Source organism: Hemiscyllium ocellatum, chromosome 3 (genome assembly GCF_020745735.1).
Source record: "Hemiscyllium ocellatum isolate sHemOce1 chromosome 3, sHemOce1.pat.X.cur, whole genome shotgun sequence".
In the NCBI taxonomy this organism is placed as follows: Eukaryota; Metazoa; Chordata; class Chondrichthyes; order Orectolobiformes; family Hemiscylliidae; genus Hemiscyllium; species Hemiscyllium ocellatum.
Window position 1 is genome coordinate 120,302,630 of NC_083403.1, and position 24,964 is coordinate 120,327,593.

Consider the following 24,964-nt stretch of genomic DNA (forward strand, 5'->3'; position numbering starts at 1 on the left):
GGCCCTTCGACCCAACAAGTCCACACCAACCCTCCAAAGAGTAACCCGCCCAGACCCATTCCCCTGCATAATGTACTGAAAACTTTCGGCAATTTAACATGCCCAATTCACCGGACCTGCACATTTTTTGGATTGGGGGAGGAAACTGGAGCACCTGGAGGAAACCCACACAGACACTGGGAGAACATGCAAACTCCACATAGACAGTTGCCCGAGGCTGGAATCGAAGCCAGGTCTCTGGCGAGATAAGGCAGCAGTGCTAACCGCTGAACCACTGTGTCACCCTTGGTTAAAGTTAGATGAAATGAATGAAGACAATGGCTGATTTTCACAGGTAATTTAGAAAGAGTGGACATTCTTTCATGAAATTTAAAAAATGGCTGAATTTAAATAGGGAATGTCTCATCTAGATTTGAACAAAATGTTTCTATGGGTCAATGAAGGACAGCTGCAAAGATTTGGGCCTAGAGAAACCATATATAGAATTGAAATTAAATCTCTAGCCAAAAGCACAGGGCATGATTAAAATGCTCTAGAGCATGAAGGAATGATTTGCAAACTCAACAATTTAGTAGAATGAATGTTGATCTCATTGAAAATCAAAAATTCTTAGGAACTGGCTGTGGTAGATTCTGAGATAGCTGAAGAATCTCTAACTTTGACTTCCAGTCTCAGAAGAGGGACAAATCATGTCAGGCTGAGATGAGGAATCATTTCTTCACTCAGAGTTATTAATCTTCAGAGGTCTCCACCCAAATGGGCCTTGCATATTTAACTATTGTTTACTTTCAAGACTGAGATTTTTAGATTTTTTTAACTCGAGAGGCGTCATCAAGGGATATTGAGTTGGTTCCGAAAGGTAAAATTGATGTCAAATATGAACCATGATCTAAGTGAATGGTGGAGAAGTTTCAAGGGATCATGTGATTACTACGTCAGCACTAATGTGTTTAAGCATCACATTAGCAACAGACAAAAAATTCCTACTGACTTGGAAATTAGATTTCCACAGTTGAGTAGTTTGGATGAAGGTTCAGCAAGAGTGTAACCATTGACCACTGAGGCAACTTGTGCAGAGGTAGTGTTTTCATGTAATTGGTCAGCATAGACATTCTGTTTGTTGCATTGGATGAGTCATACACGCAACAATAACCACCTATGAAAATGTTCTAACAGTTACTGTATTTATTGTCAGGAGCATCAGCAAGGGCAATGCTATTTAATGCCAAGAAGGGATTTGTCAAAGTTGCCAATGGTCATTATCTGGCATTAATGCAATGACACTGTTACTTGTCAATCCAAATCGCACTAAATTTTTTCTATTTCTCCTGTACTGAAACAGATAGTTCCCCATGAAGATCTGAAGTCACAACGTTAGTGATAATTTCTAGATGGCTGTTGAGCGTGTTTCAATTATTGGATGTACTGTTGAATAAAGCAACAAAGACAGCTTTGGGATGAAGATCAATATCTGGATGACTGATGGAATAGGTATTTGCTCTCTTGGACTTTGTAAATGTGTTGTTTACTAAAGGTTGGGAGAATATTAAGTATGCAGATGATTAATGATCACAAGAACTGTTTCAAATCTAATGGCTCACTGTGCTGAGTGTGAATAGAGCTTGGCCAAATTAGGTAAAAAAATAAATGATGTGAATGGCAGTTACCATGTGAACATGTCACAAAACTCTAAACACATGGTGCAGAGAAACAACAAGCTTGCTGTCCAGAGCTGCTGAGGGACTGGTGGGCAGGGTGACAAGCATAAGGTCAGTCCTCCTCCCTGCTGATCACAACAAAAGGTCACCAACCAGATTCTGGTCAGAGACAACAGCATGGGACAGTACTGTCTCCACTGTGAAAAAGAATTCTCAGCAGTGCCCCAAGAAAATCAATAGTCTTCTGTGCTCATACTGATAAGTGTCATCACCTTCTCTCTGCTACTTCATTCAAACAAGTCCAGAACTCCAAAATTGACTATAGGACCAGAAGTCATAGCAGCAGAGGTGGACTATTCAGCCATGATCACCCACGACTCCACATTCCAGCCCTTCCCCATCACCTCAGATTCTATGATTAAAAATTTGTCTATCTCAACCTTGAGTACACTAAATGGCCCAAGCCTTCCAGCCTTGTACATAAAGAAATCGCCAGATTTACTATCCTCTCTCAGATCACAAGACATAAACATTAGGATAACGACTTGGCCTTTCAGCCCCTTGACCTGCTCTGCCATTCATTCGGACCATGGATGGTCTGATATTTCTTACATCCACCTTCCTGCCCTTTCCCCATTATCCATGATTCCACTAATGATCAATGTCAGTCTTAAATATGAATAAGGACTTCTTTTCCACAGCTTTCTGTGGCAAGGAGTTACAAAGACCCAGAACCATTCCTCCTCATCTCAATCTTAAATTGGCACCCCATATGCCCTCTGGCCTTTGAGTCTCCGATGAGGGGAAACATCCTCTCAGCACTTATCCTGGCAAGCCCCTTAAGAAACCTATATGATTCAATGAGATCATGTCTCATTCTTCTAAACTCCATTGAGTAGAATCCCAACCTGTTCAGCCTTTGATCACAAGACAATGCCCTCATACGATGGATCATCCTCGTGAACATTCTCTGAACTAAGTCCAAATAAATGATCTTTCCTTAAATAAGGAAAGTACTCCAATGTGGTTTCACCAGCACTTTGTACAGTTGCAGTAAGACTTCCCTACTCTTACACTCCAAAATCCTTGAAATAAGTGCCATAATTCCATTAGCCTCCCTGATTGCCTGCTGCACTGTGTGTTAGTATTGTGTGTTGCATGTACAAGTACCCTCAAGTTATTTTGTGTTCCATCTTTCTGCAGTTGTTCTCCATTTAAATAATACAGTTCTTTTGTTCTTTGCAAAATGAACAATTTCACACAATCTCACCTTGTCAACTTAACCTATCAGTACCTCTCTGTACCTCTCTGTAAACTTCCTGTGTCCCCCTGAAACTTCCCACCTATTTTTGTGTCATCTTCAAGTTTGTCATTCAGGATATTTGCTTCCTTCCTCGAAGTCATTAATATACATTGTGAACAGTTGCAGTCCCAGCAATGATCCCTGTGGAAGGCCACTGAAGACAAGTTACCAACCCGAAAAATAACCCCACTCGTTGTTTCCGGTACATGAGCCAATTCACTATCCATACCAGTATACTACCTCCAAAACCTTGGAAAGAAATTCCTCTTCCTAATTACACTTGTTGGGGAACATCAGGACCACTCAAGCTGCAGAAAGCTGCTTCAGAGCAGTTCAGGCATCATAGCCAGACCTTCAGAAGGCAAATGAAAGGGGTACCTCTTGTTTCCCAGCAGTCATCATTGTATGGATCAAAAACCTTGGAAAGAGACAGGAGCCTTATGCGTGTGCTCCGGGTGGCCTGACTCCAGCAGTCATGACGACCACAGGATGAGTGGCACATACATCCAAAATGTGGCTTCGATGGTCACAAAGTAGTTGAGCAGTTGAAGTGGGATTGGACTCCTTTCCTGTTCACTAACACTGCTGGTTAGTAACGGGGGTTCTCAGAGCAATATGGTTAACACCCTGCACCCGGGAAAAACCAGAGATGGTGGCAAGTGCTAATGCCCTACCTCTACGAGTCTCTTCATCAAGGTTGAAGTTAGTAAAGAGGTGGAGTCCTATGAAAGTGGGAGCTTCCTGCACTGACTTATAATTGGAGGATTGGGAACTGCTGTGAATGTCCCTAAATATTAACCTCAAACAAACCACTAGCAGAAAAATTAAAGGCACCTATGACCTTGGCAGCCACTGGGATGGAATTGTCACCTCATGCTTTTGAATGCCAGTTCATATTTCTGAGACATGCTTCATCATTTGTGTCAATGACATTCTGACATTTGCGTATAACTGCTGTGCTAAAAGGTAAGCTGACAGAGGCTGCTTGCCTCTAACTCAGGGTAACAAATCTTGTGCAGTAAAAAGCAGGCTGAGTCATAGAAATAGCCCTGTGTCTGATTCTCAGGCGATGATTGTGACTGCCTAGATGCAGTATAAGAAGCAAAAAAATGTCTGGCTTCATGTCAGTGCTAAAAATCCTGTCATGATCCATCAGATGCCTGGTTGCCGCTCAGTTCAAAACAACTTTCCCTAAGCATGCAAGTCCTGTTGCTCCAAAGTTCCAAAGTTTGAAGTCGTGACTGAGATCACGCGTGAAAATATTGTGAAGTTGGTGCTTTGCCAATGACCAGTGGCTTGGATGGAGGTTCAGGAAGAGTAAGACCATTGACCACTGAGGCACCTTGTGCAGAAGTAATGTTTCCATGTAAAAAGGGAAGATAACTGGTCAGCACAGCCATTACATCAGCCACAACAGATGCCAACACATCAAGTTACCAGATGCCCATTCTCTTTTACCAGAAGTGTTTATGTGCTCTCAACTTTCTCGATTGCAGAGACGTAAGTTGGAAGTGTGATGCTAATTGGGCTTTTTGGGATATAACACATGGAAATAAGTAGAGATCATATTTTAAAGAAGAACAAGAAGATCCTTTTTTGTCAAAGATCTGAAATAAAAGATAGAATTTGATGAATTCTCATGATCTGCTGAGTTTCTTGTTGTCAGAATCAAAATGCTGACAGCTATAGCCAGAAGAAAGATCTTCCAAGTCTGGATGGTGAATGACTTGGAGGAAAGTATGGAAGTGATGGTGTTCCCATGTATATGCTGCTCTTGTCCTTTGAGAGAGAAGAGGTCATGGGTTTGGAAGGTGCTGACTAAAATGCCTTGGTGAATTTCTGTACGGCAAGCTGAGGTGGATCATACTCCCAGTGACCGAATAGATTACTTCCTGTGTTTAAAACAAATCCTCTTCTTGCAATAGCCTTTTGGGATCCCTTTTAATGAAACATAAAACCCTCCAGTAATCTGTTCCAGACACAAATAGTGCACGATAAAGCCTGATAATAGTGAATATATTCACTATCATTCTACATTTCCATTTCAGTTCAGTTGCATGCAATCCTATAATTTTTTCATAAACAGTGGCTCAGTGGTTTGTACTGCTGCCTCAGAGAACCAGGGATCAATTCCACCCTCGGGTGGCTGTCTGTGTGGAGTTTCCACATTCTCCTTGTGTCTGTGTGAGCTTTCTCTGGGTGCTCCAGTTACCTCCTACAGTCCAAAGATGTACACCTTAGGTGGATAGTCATGCTATTTGCCCGTATGTGAAGGTTAGGTGGATTAGCCTTGGGAGATGCAGGTTTACATGAATGGGATGGGTGTGGGTGGGATGCTCTTCAGCAAGTTGATGTGGACTTGATGTGCCAGATGGCCTTCTCTCACTCCCACACAATGGAAATTATATGATCAATAATATTTTGTTTAAGCCTTTCTTTATCTAAAGTAAATAGTCTCCTTATAGTTAATAATTCTAAGCATCATCCTGGTTGTCCTGCTCTAAGTTACCTCCTGAGCTTCAATATAGACATGTTGCAAAAACCAAAACTGGATTTAATATTACTATTGTGCATGTAACAAGGTCTTATTTAGCCTAAGCACAATGCCCTTTGTTTAGTTCTTAATGATTTCACGATAGAACTCGACATCCATTTAATTGTGAAGATGTGTTGAATTATCCAACACCAAAATAATATCATGATCCAACATGAATTGAAACACGATACGTGGATCCATACCATTTCAAGTCACTCAATCCATCAAATTATGAATTGTGGTACAATTTTCTGTCATCTGTAACTTTATGAACGATTCCACTAATGTTCTCATTCAAATCAAAAGACAATAAACAGCCCATTTCCTAACACATCCTTGTTCATAACCAAGTCCCTGTTCTTCAAGTAATCACTTATCTAGTTGAATATCTATTCTTCAATCCCTTAAAACCTAATTGCTACCAGTAGCCTTATTTGCAGCACTTTGTGGAAGACTATTGGAAAACAAGACGTAAGACAGCAAGAGCACTGCAATCATTGACTATTCCGCTCACATCCATAAAAAACGCAATCAGATTAGTCAAGTAGGACATACATTATCTTCCAGAGTTACCACAGTGGTGCTGGAATCCCTAATCACTGTTTTACTGTTGATGATTACTTCCCTAGTGATTTTTTTCCAACAGCTTTGTTATAACTGGTGCTACAACTGGTCTAATGGGACTATAATTCCCCAAGTTCAATTTCACCCTTTCATGAGTAATAAAATCAAATGTGTCTTGCTTAAATCCATGGAAGTAAGTCCAGATTCCAATGCTCAACTGAACACATGAATCACGGACAACAGCTACAATTGTCTGAAGTATCCTGAAATAAATGGGAAGATGTTCTATGGAATAATTAATGTTAATGTCTTAATCTTGGCTGAGAGTACTTCTGCTGTTGTTTCTGCTGAGGTCATTATTAGTGCACATGTATTCTCTGCAACTAAGCCTGTGGTGTCATCTGCAAAAGTGAAATCTGAGACAAAGTAACTACGTAACAGTCAACTATTTCTGCACCCTGATGAATCATTCAAAGTACATTTGTAATTTACATTTAGTCTCAATCTTGAATGGAGCTGAAAGAATACCTTACCATACCTCCTACACATGGTCATAATGGGCAGAATTTTCCTCTTTCTGGTTTGAAAGGTATGAAAGATGGCAAAATACAATGAGAGTAAAAAAGTTGGAACTTTTGCATCAAGAAGTAATTTTTCTAACGTTCTTCTCAGGCTTCATTTGGCAACTTCAGAATTCATTAGTGAGTGTTGATTTTTATTTGCATACATTTACATCACATCAAAGTCCTGACTTGTCTTAATTTCTGCGCACTTCCTGCTCCATCTAGAAGCTAAATTCCCGACATATAAATCAAAGCAGGGACCTGGCAGGTACAGCTTGCTGAATCTTTCCCCCAGCCATCATCTAACTGCTTCTTCACAACAATGTGCTTCCATGGCCACTATTATCCTCCACCCTTCCTTCACGCAAATCAGCATCAGCAAACCACCAGCCCTCACCATCAACATGCGTGCTCCCAGACTACCTTGATCTCTACTTTAGCCCTGCAACACTTTACTTTGGAAGTCAGGAACACTCAAGACTTGCATGCTTCTGTCAAGTCACTTTGCACATAGGGACATCTAAATGCACATGCTTTGCATCAGCAAAGGATACCTGTTATGGCTCTCAGTTTTCTTTCTTAATGTTTACTTACTTTGCCCTTACTTGGGGGCTGCCGACCTATGTATACTTCATATTTCTGTCTTAACACACAGTCATTGACATATAGCCTGCCAGGCTTTACGTGGCTTCCATTGTCTATAGTGCAGAGGGAGAGTCAGGTAGCTTGCCATGTCTGGAAGTCAAAGGACATACTACCAATACCACACTTGCAGTATGTGCCAGCGGTTTACATAGCAACCATACAACATGTGCTTTTAATCAAATGGTATGTGCAAAAGTCAAAGGGAAGCAGTACTTAATGGGATGAAAAGGATCTATAGTGAGTAAAAGAGTATTATCACATTCAGTCATGGTAATCTTCTACTTCTAGTCCAGGGATTGAGCATGATGGAAATGGATGCAAAAACAACCAATGGTAATGTATGAGCAAGAGGTGGTGAGGGGACACCAATGAGTGAGCAGGTAGCTCAGAAGTCTTGAGGGTACTTGGGAGGCTGAGGTGGGTGTGAGCCCTTGGGGAGCTATAATGCATGCAATCTTGAGAGTTGTAGTCCATTAGCCTTGGTGAGATGCCCTTTCATTGGCAGAGGTAGAGAGGGTGCTGGCCTGTGAATGTGAAGGAGTAAAGACAAGCTGTTGGCATTTACACTTGCAGAGCACAAAACATCATTGACCTTCTTCCTGCACTGCTGGGTATCTCAGTTCTCCCGAGACACAGCACTAACTGGAGCTGCAATCTACATCCTGTTTCGTTTGGTTTGATGGTGTGGCCTTCAGCTGGGAAAACAAAAATCCACACTCCTCTCTACCAATCTGTCAACAAAGACCATAAGATGTAGGAGCAGAAGTAGGTCATTCAACTAATTGAGTTTGCTCTGTCATTCAAAGATATCAAGGCTGATCTGATAATCATCTCCAGTTTCTTACGTTTCCCCACCTCCCTTGGTTCCCTTAATGATTGAAAACTCTGGCGATCTCAGTCTTGAACATACTTCGTGATTTATCCTTGACAGCATTTTGCCAGAAAGAATTCCACAGATTCACAACCTTCTGAGAGAAGAAATTCCTCCTCATCTCTGTCTTCAATATGTAACCCCTTATTCAAAGATTATGCCTTCTGGTCCTTGACTTTCTGACAAGGGGATCAGTTCCTGTCAAGTTCTCTGAGAATGTTGCATGTTTTCATAAGGTCACCTCTCACACATCTATGAGTACATTTCAATCAATACATGCCCAACCTACTCAATCTCTTCTCATAAAGCAGTCCTCCCATACCTGGTATGAGCCGAATGAACTTTCGCTGCCACAAAATTCTTTACAGTATTCCAGCTGTCTGACAAGTGACTTGCAATATTTTAGCTCAACCTCCTTATTTTTATACTCCATTCCCTTTGAAATAAAGGCCAACATTTAATTTGCTGTCCCTACTACCCATCGAAATTGGATGCTAATTTATTGAGATATCCTTGATATAGACAAGGACGTTCTAATCACTCTGTTCTGTAGCTTTCTATAGTCTTTAACTGTTTGCATATATTCAGTCCTATTCTTCCTGCCAAAATGCATACCTCATTTTTTCCTTCATTGTATTCTATCTGCCAAGTTTTGTCCACTCACTTAATATATCTACACCCTTCAGCAGATGTTAAGTCTTCTTCACACATGTCTTCCACCCCCATTTTTGTGCCACCTGCAAACTTGGTGACAATACATTCACTTTTTTCTCTAAGTCATGAATATGCCAATAAGTGTGGCACCAGCACTGAACCCATGGCACTCCGCTAGTTGGAGGTTGCCATCTTGAAAATGCCTGCCTAAAAATAACTCTATCTTCTCACAGTTACCAATCCTTTGTCCATGTTAATGTACAACCTCTAAAGCTATGGCTCTTTTCTTATTAAGTAGCCTAATGTACAATATCTTATCAAACACCTTCTAAAAGTCCAAATGCACCGCATCCACTGTTTACCATTTGTCCCATCCTGCTGGTTATCCTTTCAAAGACTCTAGGTCCCTATCCATGGTATAAGAAGGGAGTTTTCTTTTCATCTGGGTCATGGCCTCAATGTAAAGGCTGCAACACCATTTGAACAGTTGTTCCTGCCTTACAACATCTTAAGAGATGTGCAGCTGAGTTTTAAGTATGGTTCCAGGGCTAACAAAGCTAGAAGGTCCCAGCAGTGAGAAGCACTTCAGCCTCTCCAGTTGTGCAGGTGTAGTAATCATGAGACTGCTCACATAATACATGAGTTGAATAACATGAAAATATGTTCTGAACCTGACAATCCAAATGTCAGGTATCTCATTTGACAAAAACACTTCAACTGAAAGAGTGGACTTCTCCCATTATGTTGTTTCTCCAGATGTAAAGGTATTGTAACATTTCCAATCGATACTTTATTTGTCCATGTGATTTTTTCCAATAAACCTTCACTATCAATCCCATTTTCTTTACATTATGCTTTTACCTTCAACATTGAAGGGGAAGACAATTAACTAAATTTAATTCAGTAATTATCCAAACATATTTCCTTTCTCAAATGATCATAATGCACACATTTTGGACATGAGCGAACTAAAGAAGAGAGTTTCTAGTCCACGAGGGAGGGTTCACTACCTGAAGGAGCATCAATTAGCTAGGCAGTGGGGGATTAAGGGAATGTTGAATGAAAATTTAGATTGATCCTTTGGAGGAAGGCTCTTAGCCAATTTTTCTTGCAGGCTTTGGGTTCTTTCTAGATGAATATATAATCTCTCTGGCAATGTGAAATTAGAATGAAGCAACTTTATAGAGTTGTAGTGGTAATGTGTGCAACAGGTGAAATATTTCCTGTCCTCTACTGTTCACTATGTTAGCTTTGGATGAAGACAGTTTCCCCTAACACACCTCCAAAATACAAAACCAACACCCCCACCATGGATTTTATCTTTTCATCTCACCAGTTTCCATTTTGACAGATAACTGATTCACACAAAATGAATGTGCTAGCTCAGGTGCTTTATTAAATACTGTAAAAGCATGTTGCTTTTACGTCCGCTGTTGGTTATATTTTAATGAAACCTGAACTTTAAATTAATCACTGGAAACAAAATGTAATATGGAAGTTCTCATGATAAGCAATGTTAAATACATGAGTAACATCTGTTAGTAAAGCCTTGATAAGTCATTCCTGTCTCTCTCTGATGAGTTGCCAAGCTTTCACACCAACAATTGTTTTTGCATAACCGTTGTTATGATTCCTTCTTTCAGATGATTTTTTTTCTAGATCTAAAGATAAATTTTTGACAATTATTTCTCACCACAATATTTGGTCTCACTGTGATGTTTAGTGTTTGCAAACTATTGAGAGTACTCCGTGAGAGGAAAATAAACTGCTCGACCAAATGTGCTTTAGAAATCAACGAGTATATTACACATCAAGATTTGTGTAAATTATTTTTTCTGCTGGGACTGCTTTCAGGTAATCATGTGTCACCAGTTGCAGAAAATAAAAGCTTTATTACATACTGGTTGCTGAAGAATTCACTATCTGGAATGAGGGAACCAAATAGCAGATTTATTTCTTTCTAACCAGTTTTTACATCACTTTCTGATTCTTGTTTCTTTCTCTATTTCTAGCCTTCTTTGGTTTTGTTAGGTTAGCCACTTATTCTGTAGTGTTTCTATAACTATTATAGAATTTCAACTGTTATTTTGAGGCTTCAAGTGGCAATGAATGTACCAAACACCATAGTTTTCCCAGATTATAGACTGGCACAACATTTCTTGCTATATATAATAGCAAATGAATTAGGAACCTGAGCCACTTGGCCATTCAAGTCTATTCTTCCAATCAATAAAGTTATGGCTGATCTGATTATGCACATCCCTGCCCACCCCTAATAACCTTGCACCACCTTGCTTAGCAAGACTCCATCCCAACTCTGCCTTAAATATATTTGAGGACTCTTTTTCTTGGGGAAGAGAGTACCAAAGACAATTAATATTCTCTGAGAGAAAAAAAACCTCTTCTTCTAAGTGGACAATCCCTTAATTTGAAACAGAAGCCTTTTTACTTGGATTCATCCACAAGAGAAAATAACCTTTTAGGGTCCAGTCTGTCAAGCCTTCTCAGAACTTTACATTCGTCAATCCAATTGTCTCTTACTCTTCTAAATATCAGCAATACAAGTTGCGGTTGTCCAACTTAGCCTCATAAGACAACTTCCCTGGGTATTAACTTCTGCAAACTTTCTCTGAATAGTTTCAAAAACATTTACCTCCTCTCTCCAATAAGGATACTAATAAATAGTCCTGTAGATATGGTGTCTTTAGTTCCCTGTATAATTGAAACATAACCTTCCTGATGTTGTATTCAATTTCCCTCACAATAAACAATAGCATTTTATTAACTTTCTAAATTACCAACTGCATAATAAAATTTATGATGTATGCACTAGGTCAGCTATATCCTCTACATCTTGGAGCCTTGCAACCCCGCCCCCACCCCCCCCCACACCACCACCACCACCACCACCACCACCATTTAGATGGTATATTTTTCTATTCTTCTTGCCAAAGTGGACAATTTCCCACTTTTTCAGATCCTTGCCTACTCACTTAACATATATACATCATGTTATAGTCTCCTTATGTTCTCTTTGTAACTTATTTCCCTACCTACTTCAGTGTCATGGACAAATTTAGCTCTCTTACCATTGATTCTTTCAACCCAGTGATTTATGCATGTTCTTTGTTTCCTATTAGCTAGCACTCTTCTATCCATGCCAATATGTCATGCCGTGAACCATCAACTTTTGTCATCTACAATAAACATTGATGTGGCACTTTATCAAATATCTTCTGAAAATCTTAGCACAATGCATTCACCAGTTTCATTTTATCCACAGCTCATTTACTTTCCCAAAGAACTCCAATAAACTGGTTAAACATGATTTGCTTTCCACAAATCCTCATTGCCTACCGCCTGATTATCTTGAACTTTTTTAATTGCCTACTATAATATTTTTACTAATGGTTTAGAACATATTACTCATGAGCGATAAGTAATCTGGTCTGCAGGTCCTGCTTCCTGTTTCCCTTGCTTTTTGCATAAAAAAGTTGCACACTTCCTCCAATCTCGGGAGTTAAAATCAATGCATTAAGCTTCTCAGCAATTTCTTTAATGACCCTGCGACAAAGTCCATTAGGACCTGAGGACTTGTTAGCCTGCAGTGCCAGCAATTTGATCCATTCCAAAAAATAATAAATAATGAAGGGGCAAAGGGGAGTGAGAAAATACATACAATAAAGAGGAAAAATACTACAAAAAATCTAGTGGGGCTGAAAGGTCCCCTGGTATTGATGGATTGCAGCTTATGGTATTAAAGGAATTAGCTACAGATATGATAAAAATTTTCCAAGAATTCTTACATTCTGGAAAAGTCTCAGAGGATTGGAAAACCAACAATGTAACATTCTTTATTTAAAAAGTGAAGGTCACAAGAAAATAAATAACTATAGATAAGTTGGCCTAACATCTGTTATTGGAAAGATATTGGAGTCTTGTACAAAGAATATTATAGCACAGCATTTAGGAATGCATAATACATAATACAGAATCAACATTGATTCATGAAAGAAAAATCATGACTGAGAAAAATGATAATTCTTTGAACAAATAGAAAGCAGAATAGAGAAAGGGGAAGTTGTAGATATACTATATTTGGATTTTGAAAAGGCATTGGCTACAATACTACACATTCAACTATTAATAAGATAGACCCATGTATTTGGCTAGCATATTATTATGGATAGAGGATTAACTAATAAACACAAAACAATGCTACTGATGCCTCAACCATTTACAATCTATATTAATGGTTTGAATAATCACATGAATGTATCATTCCCATGTTTATGGATGCCATAGAAGTTGATGGGAAGTAGAGAGAATGACAAAAACAGTTTCAGAGCGATATAGAGAGATTAACTAAGTGGGCAAAACCCAGCATAGGCACCAAGTGTGAGAAAATGTGAGGTTATGCTTTTAGCAGGCAGGATAAAGGAGCTAAATATTATCTAGACTGTAGAAAACCACAGCACAGAGGGACTTGGGGATCCTCATGGTTAAATCAAAATGCTAACATCCAAGTTCAGAAGATAGTGGAGAAGACAAAATGTAATGATGATATCTACTTCAATGGAAATGGCAGATGAAAATAGAGAAGTCTTGCTAAAACACATGGCCTACAGAGTATCGTGAAATAAATACAGTTTTGGTCCCCTTATCTGAGTAAGATATACTGACATTGGAGGCCATCCAAGGAAGGTTCACTCAGCTGACCCTGGGCGTGGAAGGATTTTCTTAGGAAGAGATCTTGTGTGGATTGGTCTATACTCATTGGAATTTAGAAGAATGAGAGGGGACCTTATTGAAACTTATAAGATTCTGAAGGGATTGACAGGGTAAATGCTGAGAGGATGATTCCCCTTATGGGAGACTCTAAGACCAGGACCCATAATCTGAAAGTAATGCTTGCAGATTTAAGGCAGAGTAAAAAATGAGGTCTGCAGATGCTGGAGATCACAGCTGCAAATGTGTTGCTGGTCAAAGCACAGCAGGTTAGGCAGCATCTCAGGAATAGAGAATTCGACGTTTTGAGCATAAGCCCTTCATCAGGAAAGCCCTTTATAGATGATATAGATTGCTGCCACCATTCCTTTTGAGTATAGGAAACTGGAGGGCCTGCTAGGTGTAGTAGTGAGAGTGAAAAACAACTTCCTGGTCTGACTAGAAGAGTTTCAAGTTCAAGCTTATTATACCAGAACAGCTAATTACAGATAATACTGAGTCATTGAGGCATATAGCATGGAAACAGATCCTTCATCCATACCGATCAGGTTTCCCAAGCTAAACTTGTCCCACTTGCCTGTATTTGGCCCATCTCTCTGTAAGTATTTCCTATTCATTCATCTGTCCAAATGTATTTTAGTTGAACTGTACCTGTCACTATACCTCTACTGTTTCCTCTGGAAATTCACTGTATGCACCATCCTCTCTGTGAAAAGTTCCCCCTCAGGCCCCTTTTTCAATCATTCTCATCTCACTATGAACTTGTTAGGCATTGCTGCAGAGGATTTGAGGCAGCTCCAATGTTCGGTCTCACTCTTTTATGATACTAAGCAGTTCTGCCCACAAGGCAGAATACATGGTACTTAAAGCATTCCTCAGTTTTCACTCTTTCAGACCAATATGCAAGATCTCACACAAACTTTATTTTAAAATCTCATTACTAATATTATAAATTTTTGTACAGAATTACATTTTCCACTATTTCATGACTGACCAAATTTCTATCTGTACAAGTTCAGGCAATCAGGAGGTTTCACTATTCTCCAGCATATGTCTTTTTGGATTTGGAATTCTGGAAGTTTGTGAGGTTGATAAATTGCCGTTACCTCTCTTCCTGACATTCTGAGGTCTGTAGGTCCTTTCTGCTATCAAGTTCCCCACTGAATTTGTCCCATTGTGTCCATTATGGATGATTAATCTGCAATGGAATAGGATTTCTTTAGTTCTTTCATATAATCCCTACAAACATACAAACAATACACAACCCTTTGTCCAGATCCCTGATCCATTCCTATTTCGCTTCTATTAAATATAACAATCATATGGTAGAGCCTTTTGCAATCTACACATCTTATTAGTCCTGCAAATGTCTTCAGCTTCTTGCACGTAAGCATCTCAGATGGTGTTAGACTGCTTTGGAGCAGGTGAGTCTTATTTAGTAATGCCATAAAGAAGTTGATATTCTTCTTCAAAGTGAAGTATTTGTCCTGTTCTCAGATGAAGCTTTCCCATTCTATTGTGGGTAGCTCAGTAAGCTTATAACACACCTACATCCAGAAAACTCTGCAAATTTGCAGAAGACTCATTAGCAAACTGTTCCCCATTGGTGAAATGACACATCGAGGGTAGATTGGTTATAAATTGGAAAATAATTCAGATTGGCAGTAGCAGCTTGGATACAAAATTCATTAAATGCTTTTGAGATAGATTGTTAGAGCAGCACGTTTTGGCACCAACAAGAAAGCAGGCCACAGTGGACTTGATATTGTCGGATGTGACAGTATTAAATAATAACCTCAGAGTAAAGGCATCTTGGGTAACAATGACCATAATATCATTAAGTTAAAACTCACACAACACTAGATTATAGTCCAACAAGTTTATTTGGAAATACTAGCTTTCAGAGCATTGCTCCTTCATTAGGTAACTAGTCAGGCAGGATCATAAGATACAGGTTTATAGCAAAACATGACAGTGTCATGCAATTAAAATGACATACTGTGCAAACCTAGATTGCTGTCAGTTCAATATATCATTTTAACTGCATGATGTTGTATCTTTTGCTATAAATTCTGTGTCTTTTGATCCTGGCTCTCTAGTCACCTGATGAAGGAACAGTGCACTGAAAGCTAGGACTTCCAAATAAACCTATTGGACTATAACCCGCTGTTGTGTGATTTTTAACTTTGACCGTCCGAGCCCAACACTGGCATCTCCACATTATAATACCATTGACGATTACATTCGGTTTGAAATGACATAAGGACTAACACCAGTATTTTAAACCTAAAAACTTGCAACTATGTTGGCATGAAAGCTGAGTTTACAGAAAAAAAAATAATTGGAAGAACAGTCTAAGGGATTGATTAATCATGACGTAATCACTGACATTTAAAGGCATGTTTCAGAAAACTCAAAGTAAGTATCTTCCTGTTAGAAAGAAACAGATCTAAAGTTAGGACCTGTATCCATGTTTAATTATAGCTGTTACGGAAAATGTCAAACTTAAGGGAAAAGCATACAAATATACAAAAGTGAGTGACAGGTCATTTGATTGATCAAAATAAAAAAAAACAGAGAATATCTAACTGGTTAATCAAGAGGGAGAAATTAGAATATGAGAGGAAGCTAGGAATATGAAAACTATAGCAAAAAGGAACAGAGTAAAAAAGAGTGTTGGTTTTCTAGAGAATGAGAGTGGGGAATTGATAGTAAATAATAAGGAAATATTTTGTTTCTGTCTTCATTATAGAGAATACAAATAACATTCCAGTAATATTTATAAATCTGAAAATGAGAGCTAAATTAGTAGGAACTTAAAATTACAATCACAAGGGAAGTGCTATTCAGCAAATTGATGAAACCATGGGCTGACATAACTTTGAGTCCAGGTAGACTTCATCATATGCTTAAAAGTAGTTGCTAATCAGGTATTAATTGCCTTCTGAAGAAGGGTCACTGGACCTGAAACATTAACTTTGATTTCTCTCCACAGATGCTGCCACACTTGCAGAGTTTTTCCAGTAAATTCTGATTCTGTTTGTGTTAACCTAATTGCCACACTTATTTTCCAAAATTTCCTGCAAGCAACAAATATAAACCTTCAATTTATAAGAGAAGTAGGCAGAAAATAGGAAACAATAGACATGTGAGCTGGATGTGTGTTGTGGGAAGTTGGTAGAATTAATCACTTAAAGAGATTGCAGCTGCATACTTGGAAAAAGGCCAAGGAAGGGTTAGTTAGGTTTCATCAAAGGAAAGTCACATTTAACAAGTTTTTTTAGAGTTCTTTGAAAGGGTAACATGCTTTGTGAAGTTTGTAGACATACTGAAAATATTTGATAACATGCCGCTTCAAAGGTTATTGCATTAAATAAAAGCTTGTAGCATACAGAGTAAGATTTTAGCATGGATAGAAGATTAGTTGGCTGTCAGAAAGTGAAGAGTATGCATAAATGGGTTTACATCTGACTGGCAGGGTGTGAGGAGTGGAGTCGATATACCAGGCCCTCAACATTTTACAGTATACATCATTAACTTAGATCAGGAGAGGGAAAACATGACAACTGAATTCATACGGATGACGTCAAAGTAAGTGGAAGCATACACTGTGAAGAAAACATATTGGAGTTCCAGACAGGTGTTGATAGGTTGAGTGAATGGATAAAAGTCTGGCAGATGGAGTAAGATGTGGGAAGAAGTGAAATTCTTGGAAGAATAATAAAAAAAGGAATATTATTGAGATAGAGAACACTGCAGAATGCAAAAGTGCAGTGTAATTTAGCATTGCTTGTACATGAAAAACAAATGGTTCATCACAAATATAGTACATAATCAAGACAGACAGTGAAATGCAATCCTTTATTACAACAGGAATTAAACATAAAGGTAAGGATGTTATACGTCAGTCATTCAGCCATTGCTGAGACCACATCTCCACTACTATGTGAGTTTTTGTCTTCTTCTTTAAGGAAGGATGTACACATGCTGGAAGCAGTTCTGATGAGCTTTTGACACTTGGAATGATTGGTTCCCCTTATGAGGACAGGTTGGATGGGCTGGGCTTGTTTTCACATGCAATTTAAAAGAGTTAGGATGACTTGATTGAAGTGTAAGATCCTGAAAGGGCTTGATGAGATTTACATTTCCTCTGTAGGGTCAGTTCAGAACTACAGGGCATTGCTTTAAAAGTACGACATGGATGAGGATTATTTTTCTCTCTAAGAGGGTGGTGCAGCTTTGGTACCCTTTGCCTCAAGTGGCCATGGAGGTGGGTTTATTGAACAACTTTAAGACATACATGGATAGATTGTGAGGCAGGGAATCAAAGATTATCGGGAGGAAAATGGGAATGTGGAATTTGAAAAGAAAGCAAATCAGCCATTGGGACAATCATCTTCGTCTGCTCTCACTTTGTATGTTTGTGTATATCTATGTGTATTTCCTTCCTGATGAAGGGCTTATGCTCGAAACGTCGAATTCTCTATTCCTGAGATGCTGCCTAACCATTAATACGGCTCAACAATACAATGAATATCTAAAACCACTATGGCATTAGAACAGCAGTGTCCTTTCATGTTCATGGGTAAGTGTAGAATTTTTGCACCTGGATTGATCAAACTTTTCACATGGAAGAGCCATATTCTTATTTTACTCTCACTTGGGAGATTAATAATCAAATTTCAGAAAGATGAGTTTTACCATAACAGTAAACACAATTTGTTTAAAAACTGTGAAGAAATAGGTACATTTAACAGATTGATTTTTTTTTGAAAATGGTCATGAAGAAAAACCAAACATCAGAGTGAACAAATGAAGTCATTTTTTTCTGTCTTTCTAGTTAAAACGTTGAGCTAAAGAGAGCAAGATGACTAAGCTCCAAGTCCTGATCACCTAGGAAAGGGATATGACTGGGGCCAATGTCAGGTTGTGTGTTTTACTAACAGTTCGTTCTCATCTTGTGCTCTGAAATGACCTTGGGGGGAGTGAGGTTTGGCAGCGGGTTGCCTTTCATCTTGGTTTTTCCCCTTTTCTAGTCTGCTATGTGGCTAGGTTTTTTTTAGGAAAGAGGAGATACATAAAACCACCCTCACCAACCTGCCCACCTCCACTCTGCCACTTCAGGTCTCCTGCCCTCCCTCATATACCAACCCACCCTCCCTCATATACCAGCCCACCCACAATTAGTGACTCACTCACTGATCTGCTTAAGCAAAATCACTGAACTACTCACTCACCAGCCAACCCACAATCACCAATTCACTCATGACTTCAGTCTCACTCACATATCTATTTGCCAGTTTTCTTTCACCCCCTCATGCTCAACTAAACCAGGAAGATTGCTTATTAATGTTGCATTGGTATAATATGGGATACCTATGAAGTTGCCAACACACAGCTGCACACATGTCCCAGATATCCCTGCATGCACTGTTTATAATGATCTCCCTTTCCATCCACCATCCCTACACTGGCAATCCAATGTTCTTCTTGCCTCCATCCAAACTCTTACTCAGGAAACCAACTCACATTCATCATTCCTCTCTTCATGGGCAGTTAACTCTCATTTTCTTTTCCCCTCCCACTGTGGCATCCAACGTCAGTTCTTTCAACTGTGGTCTTACTCCCATTTTCTTGCCCAGGACCCGAATGTATTTGTAATTCTAGTGCTCCCCATGAACCCTTCTCCTCACGAAGGCAATGGCCTGACTTGAATTCTCTCACCAGCTCGTGGCCTGACACTCTTTCTCACCATTCTTGATCCCACTGTCACTCCTCTCCAAGCCTCATAACCCTCTCAAACTCCATGCTGCAGGCTCAGTGCTGTGACTTCAGGTCTTGGGATGAGTTATGTTGCTCACTGCTGTCTAATCATAAGCTGTTTTTTTCTCTCTCCTGCATTTGGAGGTTCATTAGTGAACTGATCAGCAGCAGATATCGATGAGCCAAAGGGCCTCTTCTGTACCGTGTGACTCTATGAAATACAGAGAACAAACAGCTTCTAATTGGAGGAACACATCATTGCAGAACCTTCCGGTTACACTTAACTATATAATAAACAACAGGTTGGTTAGCCACAGAGGACCTCTGTCAGGGCACAGTCTGACTCATGAGCAGCCAATGTCTGTTTTACACCTTTCATCAGTTTTGTTCAGTCATTCACTTTGTTTGAATTCACAAAATAAAGTTTGCATGCATAAGATGTTCATCAAATTCTTCCTAAAGCTCTGGATTGTTGTTATTCTACTTTTCAAATGCATTGAAGTTAACAATGAAGAATGATTCCCCCTACCCATTACAGGAAATTTAAAAGCCATTCCTGTTCTTGTCGTGAATCTATCTGGGCAATAATAAAGATTGCAAGGTACTTATTTGAAACGCTGCTTCAATTGTTATTGTGCTTTCTTCTGTTTGGGAAAATGTTGAACATGGAATAGCGATTATAGTAAATTTAGCATAAACATTTATTGGGCTTTCCTACATTTGTTTTGATTCCCTACAGTGTGGAAACAGACCCTTTGGCCCAAGAAGCCCACACCGACCCTCTGAAGAGTAACCCATCCAGACACATTTCCCTCTGATTAATGCACCTAACACTATGGGGCAATTCAGCATGGCCAATTCACCTGATCTGCATATCTTTGGATTGTATGAGGAAACCCACGCAGACATGGGGAGAATGTGCAAACTCCACGCAGACAATTCCCCAAGGCTGGAATCAAACCCAGGTCCCTCGTACTGTGAGGCAGCAGTGCTAACCACTGAGTCACTGTGCCATTCAAGTTACTTGTTAGTAACTTTAAAGTCTAACTCAACATAATGAAATCAGATCATTTTAAGTATGCCTTAAAAACCTCTAATGTTTTTTCCTATCATCTGAACAGTGACCTTAAAAAGGTACCTATTTTTTAAACAGATTTATTTCATTATATTTGCATTCAATACTTGTCACAGGCATGGTTATGCATTGATTTAAAACACTATTAAATTACTCTAATCATACATAGCTTTCAGTTTTTGGAATCTTAATTTCACAGATATATTTGAAGGTTCACATTTGCTGGTTTTGGGGGTTGTATCTTATAATACCTAGAGATTACATTTTTTGGGGCAGAAGTTTCTACCATATTAATGAATGCTTCCGTATATTTAGTGCAATGTGTAACAAATTTCAGATTCTTCCAAAAATCTTTAATGAATAAACTGCATATTCATTTCCTTTTAAATAATTTTACTTCAAAATCTATTTTTTTAACTGTTGCATAATGGTTAAATTATTGTTGCATATTTTTGCCATTTCTTATTGGACCAGCACATGCTGTAACTATATTACTACAGATGTATAGTATTATTGGTCAAACAGCAGCAAACTTATGTATGTTTTTTATGGGAGAAATCATTCATAATCTGATAGAGTCATACAGCACAGAAACAGGCCCTTCAGCCCAACTCATCCATGCTGAACAGGTTTCCTAACCAAACTAATCCCATTTGATTGCATTTAGCCCGTATTCCTCTGAACCTTTCCTATCCAAATGATATTTATTGATAGTATAATGACAGGAATTAAGAAATTAAGAGTGAAATTTCTCCATTTTCATTTGGTGTTTTAATGAACGAGATTCAAAACATCCAGTACACCTTGGCTCAGAGTGACTTTTCTCATGCAATGTTCTGCTGTTCACCTTCTCAAATCTGCAGTCCGGGCTCTTGGATGACTTTCTTGGGAAGGTTGCACTGCAGGAAAGGGAGAAGTACTCCCCACTGCAGGGATCTTTTGCTGCTCATGTCACTGGTGCCATATTTAAAACCAAGCCAAGTGCCATTTCAGTCAGTACACAGCTGGAACCGCCCTTCACAAAATGGCTTGACCAGGAAGACTTGGAGGCTGTGACCCAGAAGGCTAGGCCTCTCCGTACACAAACAGGGATCTAGATGTTTTCGTGGGAAGGGTGAGTGGAGAGGAAGGCAGGTCTATTTACCAACCAGATCAAGGCAGCCTGGAATCAAATTGGACCCTGGGTCAGTTTTGTGTTCTGGGTGTAAAGGGATGCCCAGGACACAAGTGCATCTAAAGTAGTTGGTGTTCACTGGTGAGATTCTGAATTTGGTATTCAAGGCCTAAGGAGAACATCGTGTAAAATATCTTAAAAGTCAAGGTTCTGATTTTCTCCTCTTCGCACTTTCCCCCCTGTTTCCCCATTGTCTACGATACAACAGCAAGATGAATATTCTGTCAGAGATTTGCTTTTGTGTAATGCATTTCAGACTTCAAACATTCCAATGTGCTTCATGCATGCATAGAAACAATAGATATTAAGAGGAAGAATTAAGCAAATCTGAAGAGATATTTGCAATATATTATCTTTTATCAGTTCTCTGAATTTCTGTGTAAATGCTTCTGAATACATGAAAGCAATCACAGTGCACAATATAAAAAAAAGCCAAAAACACTTCATGTCTAAGTGCATTTTATTAGCAAGTCTAGTAAAACATTGAAATATGTTTAAGATCAAGCAAAACGATCAGATTTTGCAAAATAGTAGAGAGGATTGGACGTTGTGTTCAATTGTTTGGCATTTTGATATTGCACGTCTGTTTTGATGAGATATACCTTTAAGAAAGATTTGTTCTGCACTGTTTCTCTTGAAAAGACATGTTGGAAACCTGATGCCAAGTCTCTCTCTCTCTCTCCCCCTCTATCTCATCTGTCGGAATTTGCCTTTGTTCATGGATTCTGGTGTTGGTGAGGAGTAGTTAAATCATATCTTATTTTTAAAATTATTTCAATAGAGTTAAAGTTATGCCCATTTTTTTTTGTTTGCATTGTAACTGTAGTATAAGAATAAAGTTTTGCTTAAAGCCTAGTAGTTTGACCAATAAAATCATATCTGGAACACAGCATCTCACACTTGCCTTTAAATAAGACACAAGTTAGAGTCGAGGCTATATTTGATTGGGATTTGGTCTGTCCAGTCCATAATACTGCTGGCTGCTCACTGCTTTGTGAATGAGTCAAGTCTTTCGATATTGTTACTGAGAAAAACAGAGAGAAAGCTGCAAGCTGGTATGAGAAGTTTTTAAAAAGCTTCTGCAATAATGTCATGTTCACAAGTGGAACCCGGTGTGTATTGTCTGCGCATATCTTTCAGGACAAAACACTCATGTTAAAGGGAAAGAGAAATGTATGTGTGTAATAGAGGACATTAGACAAAGAAATAAAGAAAAAGAAAACACAAGTACAGAAATAAATAGAGATGCGATATATACAAATGACTCTGCCACAACTAGGCACCATATCACTAGCATTAACATATTTTTTTGATAAAATTGATATGTCACAACACTTATATTCAGTGTTGTAACCATCATTTTGAAATGGAATCCAACTCAGACATGTAATTACATTTTCTCTTGTTAATGTCAGAGCTGAGTTTGAGGAATGGAGGACAGAATTAACACCAATGCTGTATTTGTAATGAAAGATCCTAAGTGTTAGCATGAAGCCCACTAGATCGTTCATTGTTGGGAGCATTTTTATGAGTTATTCCATTATATGACCTTCTCGTGCTGTTGTTGTTGAAGTATAGAAAACAGGTCTTCGTGCACATGTAAAGAACTTTGGTCACCTTTATAAAATTGCAGATTAAATTTCTGACGCTAAAAATGAATTGATGGGAGAGCCAATTCTGTTAGTTAGAAATTTAAGGTGGTTTGGCTGACTCCTTGACTACACTTGAAACTTTTTATGCCACATTCTATGTCTAATGCATATACGTGTTCCTTAAACATACTCTGGCAGTGTTTATGCTTGATTCTGGCTCAAATTGCCTCCAAAAGGTCACAGTTCATTTTTTTTTACTTGTTTTACATTTCAATTTATATCAAGAAGATTGACAGGACATTTCAGTGTCAGCCACCATTTGTATAATCAATATAAAAAAGGCTATAAAGTTTGGTCTAATTTCTGCGCAATTTATTGGCGTTTTTTTTTAAGAAGTAAATGGACTATGGATAAAGATTTCCAGAATGCATTTGATTGGAGCCATATCAAAGGCTATTGTGGAAAATAAAATCCTCAGGTGTAGAGGATAACATATTGGCACAGATAGCAGGTGGTCTTTCCTAATGGGAATGAAGTGTAGGAATAAGTGGTTCATTTCCTGGGTGACCAGACACAATACGTGGTGCGATACTTCTGAAGGAAGCTCACTAAACCTGAAACATTAACTCTTAGCAGTTACTGCCAGACCTGCTGACCTTTTTGAGCAATTTCTGTTTTTGTTTGTGGCATTACCTCTACACCATCTCCCCAAGATTGAGAGGTTCTGTATACAGAATGAATCAAATCAGTAAAGTTCAAGTAATTATTGCAACTCATAAGTAATACATTTTGTCCATAATATTACTCCAGTTTGACCACAATTTTACATCATAATTAAAGAGAAAACGATACACAGCATTTTACAACAGGATCAAAGACATTAATAAAGTGTAGGGCTATTTGACATATGTATTGTGGCAGGCCCCTGTGTTATGAAGGATTAGGTCATAGAGTCATAGAGATGTACAACATGGAAACAGACCCTTCGGTCCAACCTGAAGCTGGCAAGGACTAAAAGCACAGAGTGTGCTGAACAATTAAAAAATATAACATTTGGTTGACACAAATCGCTGGTGTTGTGTTGGTACAATAACAAATTCAAATTAATCCAATCAGTTTAAATTATGCCCCAGATACCAAATCAAATTTGAATATAATATTTTGATGACATCAAACCAATGAAGTGACCCAATGTTTTGGGGTATAAAACTGGACATTTTGAATAATTAGGGAGAGAATAGCAAAGAGCACCCACAAGGAAAGACTGCTAGCAGAATAATTGTCTGAAAGATAGCTGTTCATAAGAAATTTGTGCAGCAGAATACTAAAGCTGACCTAGAAAAATCTACAGGGAACGTTTGACATCCAAATAAGACAACTAGTTTTGAAATTGATTTTCCCGTAAATTTAAGAGGAAATTTATTGGACCAATATTGTAGAGTGGGAGGTAAAAGATAGGTTTAAGAGAAAAGAGTTGTCAATAGTTGTTTAATGTTCTCTTTTGGATTTAAAGAATAAAATTGTTAATTTTTACTTTAAATAGTGAAATCTGGATAGTTCTTTGCTTCTCAAAATTGAACAGATTACATCATTAGGTGAGCTTCTCTGTGTGCTGGATTTAAATTAGGAGAGGGGTTTAACCCGTGTCGTAACAGTTTGTGGGCTTGTCACCAGGATTTGAACAGTTTGCGTCTCGGATTTGTGATTTGAACAGGTTTAGCCAGATCCAATCTGAGATTTAGACAGAGTTGAATAGATTTGCGCCTGTCAGTACATTCTGTATTAGTTTCACGTTGTTTTTGTAAATATTGGAGCACATTCCATTGATTAGTTTTAGA